General features: G+C 40.3%; 1 long non-coding RNA gene across 2 annotated transcripts; it reads left to right on the top strand.

The window, feature by feature from the left end:
• Nucleotides 1-7,076: 7,076 nt before the first annotated feature.
• Nucleotides 7,077-9,330, top strand: LOC111251467 (uncharacterized). Of its 2 annotated transcripts, none has more exons than XR_002673796.2 (4): nt 7,077-7,426; nt 7,568-7,772; nt 8,177-8,251; nt 9,148-9,330. It is a non-coding gene; the product is annotated as an uncharacterized LOC111251467 (long non-coding RNA). The 2 variants fall into 2 exon arrangements; XR_002673795.2 differs by having other exon boundaries at nt 8,177-8,273.
• The last annotated feature ends 2,667 nt before the right edge of the window (nt 9,331-11,997 follow it).

Here is an 11,997-nt window from a genome sequence, read left to right as displayed (position 1 = left end):
TTTTTTACTACTAGACTGCCGCTAGACAACGATAAATTTTCACAGAAATAAATTAAAAGCATGTGTTAAAAACCGGAACAATTATTTTATACAAACTAAAAAGGTTACCATGTAGTTTGAAGTAGTCTGTTCGAGCTCTGCTCCAGACACGCTAAGCGATCATATTAGTTGGAAATCCTTGGCTCTGCCAGAACAAAAATAGACATCTTTTGTTCTCTTTCTTAGCCGAAAAACAACATGGCCCCTTTAACATTGTGTCCCTTATCACTACTTAGGCTAATTGGTACTAGTTAAATTATTAAAACCTAGTTAAGATAATATATACTCAGACATTCTTCTTGTAAGAATATCGGGAGAATCTAAAACGTTTATGAAGATATTTTTCAAAATAGCATAAGAATCCTGTCACACTTGGCCCCTTTCCACAGATGGCTCTGGACTTTTTGAGGGTCGTGTCATGCCAAACCATGATGCGATATCCAATTAACTTCCTGCAACGCTTTGCGTATGACAAAGGGCTTCCCGTCGTCCTCCTCCTCTTATCTTGTTCATATCTGGGAAACCGGTCGAAATACAGAGTTAATTTGTTCGTCTCTTGCTTTCTATCCTTCACTATTTACGGCAAACGTTTGAGTCACGGTTTTGATTACAAACTTTGAGCACAAACTAAAGGTTTCAAATTTTTGCTTTCGTCCCCCATTAGTCGATGGTTGCTAGGATGAATTTAGCTGTTTAAGTGCATCTGTAACTGTTTATATTGAGTTTGTTGTACATTGCTTAAATCTACACTCAATAGTAAATCCGACTTAAGTCCACCTTCGCGACGTTTATTTAGCTCCCTTAGCTGCATTAGTAAGAAACTGAAATCATTTGGAGTTTGGATTGCTTCAAATTCTCATTTTATTGACTACGCTCACTGTATTTTCATGCATAAGCGATACTGGGTGAAGTATATGGGTCAGCAATCGAACACACACTTCAGATTTGAAAAAACAATGTATTACATAGCCCATCATACGCGAAGTAACCGTACAAAAAAATTTCTAGAAATGGAAAAGTTCTGTTAAAAAAACCCAGTAACTGTTACACATGTATAAACACACTGTAGTATAATATGGAATATATAACTAACTGCCTTTGATCGAGTCACTAGGGAAATGGGAAGCGCTATACAGGTACATCCAGATGTCCATTAAAAAAGACCTAGGCATATCTAGTAAGCCGACAACATATGTGTTAGGTGAGAAAAACGATGTTTAAGCTCAAAATTGTACTTAGTATCAGTAAACTTCAATGTCAAGTAAGCATGTGGAGATTGTCGAGTCGTAAAAGCAAACTACCGAGCGAGCTAGTGTATAATAATAACAACAACAACCATAATATTAACTACTATTGTTAGTTATTATTATTATAACTCTGTTAGGTTGTGAATTATAAACTTCATGTATTTGTAGATACGCTCGCAAAGCTCATAAAACTAGCATTAGCAGATGCTCGATTATAAACATGCGAAGGCACCTAAACAATGCTTGCATGATACCCTGTACGATGATTTATACATCTGCCGTACCGGCTATATATCCTTTGTTTATGGCAAGCTGAAATTAATATTGTAGCCTACACGCTATCGGCGGTAAAATCTTTGAACCGAAGAACGTACTATGATTCGAAACTAGTTGGACCCTATCCAGCTTCTTAGCTTGTTTCGAAGGGTAATGAAGTAGGTCAAGAATGCGGCACAAAAAAAAAGCTCGATGTATTAACTAAACACGTACTCTAAAATCAGAATCATCACACTGACGTGCCATTAATTACAGCAAGCTATTGAGTACTGCCAACAATCCGTAGACTCTTACCTCGATCTGATTATACCAAGCTCAAAGGTATCTGCAGGCTATTACGGATTACTTAATGAGGCGTTATAATTATTTAAAGGATACTCGTCTTTCCCACTGTCACAGTGTAAAGTACACTAATTATAATCGTGTGATTTGTTTCATTCACTTGTGCTCGTTCTATGCAATCGACCTTTTTAACTAGAATATTTGGCCATTCCGGGAAAAAAATACTGCCACCACTCGATTAACTATGCAGATGTAGGTTTTAAGTTTTTTTTTCATGGTCTCGTCAGTTTTTCGTAGGTCGATGATTGCGCAACGCTGGTCGTCGTGTCTAAGTGTGAGATAACGGGTTCGACACGTAATTAACAGGGGTGTTTTGTTTCTAGACGGTCGCCAGTCGGGTTAAAATAGAACTTGGCTGATACGGATCGAATTTGAGCGCGAAATGGTTATTTTGATAAAGCAGGAAGTCAGGGCGAACTATATGGATGACTGCCTAAAACATCCTAAAGTTTCCGGTAGGCAGATGTTTCGCACAGTGGCACAGTGCCCTTGTACAAACAGTGACCACTTTCTCGATAGCCGCCAGCTCAAATTCAATTCCCGCTAAATTGTATACTCCAGATGAGAGCAAGGTTCGTGAAGGCGCGGTGCAAAGCAACATGAGCAAAGCTCAGAACGGCCGCGAGCAGGTTAACGAGCAAAAGTTTGTCCTACTTCGAGAGTGAATGCAAAACTATACCGTTTATGTTTATCTAGGAACTGGGAACAACGGAAATATTATCCTACAATATTGCGTATCGCACAATTTGAGTAAATGAGCAGATGTTAATATTGTACGATAATGTTATACGGTAGCAATAATATGAAAATATGATTAATTAACTTACAGATTTGACTAAAATATGGTGTATCATCAACATATGCCATGTGATAATAGACGAACAATAAATATATATATATATATATATATCTGAACTGATAGTTTTCTACAACGAAATTTTCGATTAAAACACTATACATTTTTATATCCCTGGTAATCATTCTCGGATTAGCAATTAGCCCTTTGTGGTTGCTTATGGACTATCCCTTACGTATGATCGATAGGCAACCATGGTGTTTGTACGGGCATATAGACTTAACGTAAGTAATTGAAATTGCTCCGTTCCGGTAATGAACAGTGTCTACGATTGAATCGGTCTAGCTGTAAGCATCCGCAGAGTATTTCAACACGGATATAAAGAGGTCGAATCTAGCCAGATAGAACCAATCTACCGTGTGGTAACTGCCACTTATTTTAAAAATCCACTATATTTATTTGCTAGCCGTGCTGAAGATAAGGTCTTCAACGCGCACGTCGCTGGATGCTGGTTAATGCATTTATACCCCTGTAATAATAAAGCAACCCCGTATCATAGGCTTTGCCCTTCTTTATATCGATATTCTGCTGCCATACATACTGCTCCTTCAATCTAATCAACAACATTTAGGCGCCTTAGATCGAACCCCCGGGCTATTCCCTCCCATCGTTTGGTCGTTATCTTTAAGATCAACCCAATTTACATTCGGAATCACACATAGAATAGCAAGCAGCCATATATCTCAACTAGTTATTATTGTACTTGCCAAAAGTCGAATTCTATTTACTTACAAAGTGTACGCAACTATACAATGTACGGCAATGTTGCTTTCACTATACATGTCGTTCTTTTAGATAATACTGTAGTCTTCCATAGTCGCGTATCAGGCGTACAACATTTCACGCCGACGACGGTGAGATCGTATCGTATCGTATTATTTACCGTACAGGCAATTAGAAAGTGGTCATATAGTCATAAGGTATTTGATTTTAGCAAGCTTTAGTGATCCATTTGTACGTATTGGCCAATGGTCCAGAGGTGTTTTCCCACTAACGTCTGATTTGTAGGGATAATGAGCCGAAAGCCAATACGCAATCGTTCCTGAGAATTTCTTGTGCGCTCGGACATCTGCATCAGCGAAGAAATAAGTCCCTTAATTTTTAGTAAATTGCAACGTCAAGGGTCTAGCGACGATCCAGCTCACGGGTGCTGGTGTACGTCTGTTGTTCGCCGGTGTTCGTTTGAATGACGTACGTTCTTGGTTGCCGTTGTGTACACAGCGCATAGTGTCTCCAACGGTCCGCATAGCCATAGCAGAATTTAAGGGCTTGTCCCAGTTGCTCCCACCGTCTTCCCGTTTGATACCTCATGTCTCATCCCTGTTGCCAGCCTCGAGTCGTTGCCCCATTGGCTAATGTATATCCCAGCGTCGGTGTTGATATAATATTCATCAGGTGAGAGATTACACTCTTCTGCTTGTCGCCGCTTCGCTAGAAATTGATGTATACACAGGCATCCGTATAACAGTGGCACAAAATATTTTTTCCTTATTGGCCTATTGCTTCTTAAACGAACTGTCTGGCTTTTCATTCAAAGAACAACTAAATTTCTGAAACCATTAGGTAGACTGTAAATGATGAAGGATCACGGCAGGCATATCAATAATGGCTAAATAGTTATAAAACAAACTTCAGTGCAACGCTCCGAGGAAAATAGGATCTATGACACGATCATTGTTGGCACATGTTGACGACGACGACGACTGCTCTATTCTTTATAAAAGATTTAACGAAAATTTCTTAGCTTTCTATTGATTAATATTACGACCTTGTAATGTTTAACAAATTACATATGTTTGTTTTGTCGCCTCATATCTGTCACTAAAACTTCTGTAGATATAGGACTAAGAGGAAACTGCAAGAGAAGCCCATACGTCCGACATGTACGCAGATATTGTAACAGCTCTATTTTAACAAGGTTCTTTATCATTGTTTTATTCATAGCTATATACCAACTCGTCTGTGGTTTGTTGGCTCTTTCAAGCATGGGAAACAAAAACCTCGTACAAATGTAACATAGCCCCTTTTACTATTTTGATTTATGACAAATTGCACGAATGGATCCCATACGTCAAGCACTTGCTTCGGTAGCTGTTGAAGTTTGGTTCCTCGGTATTCGTCACTGTGAAACTGTAATCATATTCCACAGATACAGCCCGCTTACGAGCGTACGCGCTTCGGAGTATTCCTATATTTGAATTCGCCCATTTTCCAGTTTTACAATATAAGATCAAAATTTCGCTATGATCTACTTTTTGGCACTATCTGTCGCTGTAGCATGTGAATGCGCAAATTGTAACCGTACAAATGCATACACAAGATATAAAAAACTAAATCGGATACTAATTCCTACAAATTTGCCCCAGCAGGTCATACGAAACGTCGTATAAAGATCTTTTCAATATATGTGTATATACGGACCCCTACGATCTCACATGGATGCAGGGACGGTTCGAGACAATGCTTCAAAGATAGACAACAACAGTTTAATCTGCCTATCTGATAAACAGGCTGCATGCACAATAGAGATAGGGATATCACTGGGGAAGTATAAATGTCAGAGTTAGATAAAATTACTATTTTGGTTGAAGTCAGCATAGGGATAGATGGGAGATGGGTTGGACCTGTTCTCGCTAAGTACAGAGTGAGCTGATGAACCATTCTCAAATGAGAAAGCGTTAGTAAATCCAAAAGTTAGAAAAATAGGCCTATGCAGAAGGGTAAAATCCGAATAACTTTCCGCTGCGTTCTAAACGGCTAAAATTGTCCTTGTGGTGAATTAAAAGGGCATGTTTGAAGCGATTTTTTTTTTCTGTTTCTGAATTTAGTTTGCGTTAAGTTTTCGTCAATTTCTTCGATTCCCGTTATACTTTATATTGATTTCAAAGCATTGATTGTAGGCTGTGTCTAACATTACACGATGAAACATCTATGATTGGAATAAATAACTGCGCGTTCTAGCCTAGTATATGAAATAAATTTAAATACTAAATCACAGAGTTTCTCAGACAACGATAAAGATTCTGAACAGCGTGTGATCTTCTGTTAGTAGATGACTTTGATGATTTGCAAAAATGCAATAAAAAAAAATCGGAGATATTTGTTTAATTTATTTGTTGCAACGGCATAGGTGGCTTAGTTTCAGGCTTTTTAAAGCCTAAGGCCGCTGTTTGAAATTTCGCGCTGGCACCTATCGCGCACCTCTACAGAACGTCCCTAGCGAGTTTTGAGCTCATAGGCTTGGAACGGACAAAAAAAATTGGTCAATGAAAATTAAGACAAGGCCAGGTCTTTTGTATTTCGAAACAAAACTCCTTCGTGTAATTTCGTGATTTTCAAAAGAAGACAGAAATTACATACAAGGATTGTAAGACCCGTTGCAACAAGCGTTGCATACCACACAAAGGGTCGTTCACGTCTTCGGTCATTCTGGCTTTAAATTAAAAGGTCAGAAAACTATTATCATATTCAGTCGACGGATATCAGGTTTGTACCTCTATAAGACATACAGTTTCCTATGGCACTGCAGGGATCCGTGTAAACATTGCTGACAATGTAAGGTTATTCCACCGATGCCTCGCCTTTTTTGTTCATCATTACAACCTTATTCAGAGGTGGTAAATCAACTGTGGTACCGCAACACGGATGCGTTTCTTGCATCTCCTTGGAAAATATTTCAAGGCCGTTCGTGGCTGTTGAAGGGAGTACAAGCAACGCACCTAGTGCATATTTACTACAAATGATTGCCGATATTGTCTTCTTCTTTACATTACGGATGCCGAAATGTGGAGCTTCTATGAGAGTTGTGCGTATCTATAGGCGGACACGTACAATTGGCAATGATTCTAATAGCGGCCGTAGCAGTGAAAATAGGCTTTCGGCAAGCGTCAGAATAGGGACAGCTGAAAGTGCCTCGTTTTTAGACGAATCGTTAACACATAAATGGACAGGTGATCGCTGATAAACTTAATATATGATATTAAATAAAATATGTGATATTTGCTTGTTCGATAATTGGTCCGCTAACGTTTTGCAATCTCTCTATTAATTGTATTACGGCCACATTTTCTTGGCGCAAATCAACCGGAAAGCTACTTCATTTTATTACAGGAAGACACTAACGCATGTGTTTCTAATGTATAGCTAATTGAATCAAGTTCGTTTTACTTACCGGAGCCGGAGCTTTATGCAAGCGCTGAAGTTACCTACGACATGTTGGCGCATCCTTAACTCTATGCTTATTTCCAATTAGAACAATTAGCAGAATGTCTATGATCCCAAGAAAACGAATACCAGATTCTCGGTAGGGTCCCACGTTAAGCACTTTTAGTTACAAAGCACAATAGACATGCTTGTGCCTATCTTAAAACTACAATATTACAGTGGTAGTCAACACGCGTTTAAAAAGGCTAATGGTAATTCGGCGGTTACCGTTTGAGCAGGGCGATTTCGCCGAAAGCCTTCCGCGATTATGCCCCCTTCGGCAGTACTTTTCCATTCAGTCGAATAGGACCATTCAAACGATAGCGGATAGGATGAACGAATTCCCTTAGTCGGACATACGTGCCTATGCAACTTGACGATCTACGTGCGTCGAAGCATAGCAATTATGTTTCGTGTATACTTTGTTATTAGCGTTTGTTTATTTCCGCTCCTACATTAACTGGTACGTATATACACTTCAAAGCATTTTAGGCCTATAGTCAACTATACTAGTTATATTCTATCTATCTATATAATACGCTTCACACATGTAAACAATTTATAATAATTATCTTTGTTATATGTTTATGTTATACATATGAAGTTTCGGTTGGATAATAGGACTATTTTGGCATGACGCGCAATCTGGACTACAGTTCGAACGTATGAGCCTCGGATTACTTCGTCAGCAGATCGACTAACTTACTTTAGCGGACTGATCGACGGACGATGTACATCCTGAATAACTTCGAGATCTAACTACTTTCCTGGGTTCTGCGGCACTTTTATTAATAGTCGTGAATTTGAACGTGAGTTGAACTTAATGTCGTTTGTAAATCTATTGTGAGTATAATGATCAAGCGAATATAAACAGAACGAGTATATTAATACGTTAACACTGCCGTTGAACGTCACGTCGCAAGGATTGCCGTGAAAAATATGTATCGACTCTATGCAATGATCGCAATATAGGATTTTAACGACGCACCTGGATCTAAGTATACACATAGCAGATCAGATTGAAAGTTTCCGAAAGTCGCGGGTTTCTGTCTGTCTACACCTATCTTTTAGCGGAGAAGTTTATCCATAATGTCATTCCAACTTCTACGTTATGCTTAGATGCGTAGCAACACGTAACTCACTGCCATGACGCGACGAATGGTGGAAGCTTTGATGATGCAAATTCTATCGCTAACCTGTTTTTTCTTTTCAGTTTCTCAAAGAAAACCTCCAAAACGTTTTACATTTTCCTATTTAAGGACACTCATTCAGTTGTCGCGACTGCAACGTAAGAAAACGCTTTGTAAGATGTAGGTGCCGATTGTGCCTCGTATTGCATTAGCACATCTAACATGATTTTGTTAATTCGAAAATGAAAATGTCCGTCCGTGAGGTGTTGCATTAGAAGAAGGGATTTTTTTGTTTTTGACAAAAGTGTTGTATTCGCTGAAAAGAAAATAATTTTTCTAAATTACACAACGAGCTCGAAAAAGCCCCGTTGGCTACTTGATTGATTCTCAACTTGGATTTTTTTCTTGCAGTGACTTTAATAAATATATCTGCAAGTGACATTACAGGCTGAGACAATAACAATGCGGTTAGTTTACTGTAGTTTGTGCACCTCGTACCAGAATGGTTGTGATCAGACTGGCAGGCTGTGCTCGAAGGCAAAATCATACCGCGTTCTAATACCGTAGCTATTAGAGTGACGTACATTTGGACCTCCTCATTGTACTTGAACCTGAACATACTGTGAGCTTGTCACACCATCTTACTAAATAACTATCACACGTGCATGATTTCTCTATTTAAATATCAAAAAAATTTCACGTTGCACTCTAGAACCATTGCAGTCATCTTAAAACAACCTATTCTTGTCAATCTGTGTATTTTAGCTATTCCAAAGCTGGCATAGTACGTATCAGCTGTTTGTACGATGCCGCTTTTTTTCGCTCCCTGACGTTTTGTTGTTTAGTCTTATGCCCGGACTACGTCATTCCTTATAACAGGTTTAATAACGGTATAATCTTCCCCTAAGCAGGTGGCGGTCAGCCAATGATGTGTTATATAAGATTATTGTAAAAGTTCTAGGCGCCTTCTCTAGCCGGCTTGTCAGCGAAGCGTCGCTCGGTAAGCTCACATTGATCCACAGGGCCCCTTATAATTTACAAGGTATTCACGCAGGTCACTGTATAGGTCGCCCGATTGTACACGTGACTATGCTGGACGGAGCAGGAACAAAACACTTCAGTCACCCGACGCTCTACCCGTCACCCGACCGTACCTACTCAATAACTGTATAGAAACTGTCTAGAAAGATTGTATTCCTACTTCCGATTGGCAGACAAGACATTTTAATAAAATAAAAATTTCGAACGCGACATGAATCTTCGACGTTATCATTGGCCAACCTGAAAGATTCACAACGAAGCGCGGAATTACTGTTAAGCGAAAGAGCCGAAAATCGATAAGGACAGTTGTAACCGATGATGCAGCCGAACTTTATCCCATTTTTCCATTAATTTTGACCCAACACGAACTTTGGAACCATAGATGATGAAAGGAATACCTTTTAGAACACTACGTTTATTTACGTTTATACGTTTATATAACTGTTTATTTATCATAACGGAGCATGCGCTACAATAGTCGCCTTCGTGCAAACGTAATAGTGAGTAAAGAGTGTTACACTGTATTGGAAGAGAAAAAAAAAAGTCTCTTATGTCATTACAGTTTAGCTACATGGCTAATTGTTCCGCGTGTTTCTTTCCAGTGAAAGCCAACAGGAGGCTATGTTGAAATAATTAAGCGACAAAAAAATTTTAGTGGACACATTTGCACACGTGCTATTTGATAATGGTCAACGGCTGATATGATCAGTTCTCGGTTCATAATAATTGTTAATTGCCTATTTCTACTAAAAGGCATCTAACTTCAATGGTGCAGCCTTCACTACAGAGACCGAAAGTTTAGTCGCTGACCATAGTCGTAACTTCAGGGAAAACATAAAATCATCTACGATGTTTCAGTTAAACGGCCCTATAGTGCAACTCGTTTTGATTTCACCAGATATAAACCTTTATAACCGGTCCCACTTACAGCTCTTTAAATGCAACGGTAATAATTAGAATCTTTTTAATACTTGACCTTGCTCTTGCAACATCACGAAGTTGGTTAGTGTCAGATGTCCATTTTTGTGTTGAAATTATTTGTATCTCCTTTAAGTCACTGAATAAGGCATCTCCTTTACCTTAACACCACCTATTGCTGCGCCCTAGCTTCTGTGGCACGAACCTAGCGCACGAATGTGGTACGAGGATAATTACCCTGTCAACAATGGCTGCAAGAGACCACAACTAGATAGAGTCACATGAATCTATTTTTCAAATTGTATGCGTTCAGCAACGTAGATAAGGCGGTCATGGCAGTTAGCACATTATTTCATCTCTGTAATAGTAGAACAGACGTTTTCTTAGTGTTACGCAGCTTGCCTTGTAGGCACCTATATGAAGGAGTCGAACGAGATTATATCATGTGGTTCATTTGACGCCACTCCTTCTGGAAATCAGTTGCTGACCAAAGTAAAGAGATTGACCTATTAGTTACATGGAGGCGGTGCACGATCGTGCTGAAAGCGAATGTCCTATGAATATTTTTCATCGATTTGGAAAAAGATAGTACTTATTGTGCAAAAGGCTACTGCTACCATTACTATGTCTGCAGTTGTTTATAATTCAATAGGCCGTTCTCGGCCGAGAACACTACGATAGCAACGACGCTAAAATATCCATCCCTATATCTGCTATTCTATCCAGTTGCAGCCGTTGTTTCTGCTCAACGTCGAGTGCATTGTTAACGAAACCATCCGACGGTCAGACAGGAGTAGGCATAAGGTACGATTGCTGATTCTCCTTGTATTTCGGCTGCTACCGCTGCTGTTGCTTGTGCATCGGGGTCTCGACGGTCCGCGAGCAGCTGGAAGGTTAAAGGAGCTATACGGAGTATAAGCAGGAATAATGGGTAATGATGCCAACAAGCTGGTGGCTCAAGGAGCGGCCGGGAGACTTAGTAACGCCATCAAAAGCTGAGCTCCGGTCTGTTGCTATCCTAGTTTTTGCTGGACTTTCCCGTGTAGCGGCCGAATGCTGTAAGCAGATAACTTTTTGCTTTCTGGTTTAATGCCAAACAGGTGGACTCCCTCGTATATATTTTCTCCTCAGTGGCCGCTGCCTGCTAAATTTGCTGTTCGGTATTGACGACGTACACACGTACATACACGCACGCTCCCGCTTTGTGCTCTCACACGAGCAAATATTGTTGGACATCCGGCTCACCAGACGGACAGATGAGCCGGGCTTGCAGGTCGTCCTACTGCCTTCTGCTGCCACCGCCGTTAGTACAACAACCATAACAATACGACCGCAGTGATTCTCGAACGTTAGCTGTACCAAAACAGAACGTCGCTTTGGGCACTGCTGTCGCGTGAAAGGACATATTGAGAGGTCATATTGACTATCGATGTTGCTCAGTAGAACGGCAAAGCCAGTTGAAGGGGAGGTTATGAAGAAAAATGGCATAGAAAGGTAAACGAAGAGGCTACAGAAAGGAGATTCAGGCAACGGAGGCAGGAGGCGGGCAAAACAGGTTCAGTAGATGGAACATTCATAACGTTAGGTTGGCTCGATGAGTAAATCAGCAAGCGTCGCTGCATCTATTGCTTCTTTTTACCGCTAACAGCGAGCTCCTGGCAAATGCTTGCAAACGCAATACCGACGCAACGCCAATTGGACAAGGTCAGAGGGCAAGGACACGCATGAAGGAGCCGAGAAGAAAAGGAGCTCCGTCGCCGTAGGTCAAATGTCGGAGGAAAAAGGTGGAGCCATTGTCGATAGCTACGACGAACATCTTGTGGAACCTAGGAGGTAAGCGAGGTGGTAGCCGGGCCCGCGTAAACGATGTAAGCTGGTGGTTAACTGCATATGTCGATGGACGGGAAGTAGTGATGGCGAGACGATGCGTGACTGACGCAAGTGC

Source organism: Varroa destructor, unplaced genomic scaffold, assembly GCF_002443255.2.
Source record: "Varroa destructor unplaced genomic scaffold, Vdes_3.0 BEIS01000005.1, whole genome shotgun sequence".
NCBI classification, from domain to species: Eukaryota; Metazoa; Arthropoda; class Arachnida; order Mesostigmata; family Varroidae; genus Varroa; species Varroa destructor.
The sequence above is the reverse complement of the archived record's forward strand: the minus strand, read 5'-3'. Positions and strand labels throughout refer to the sequence as shown.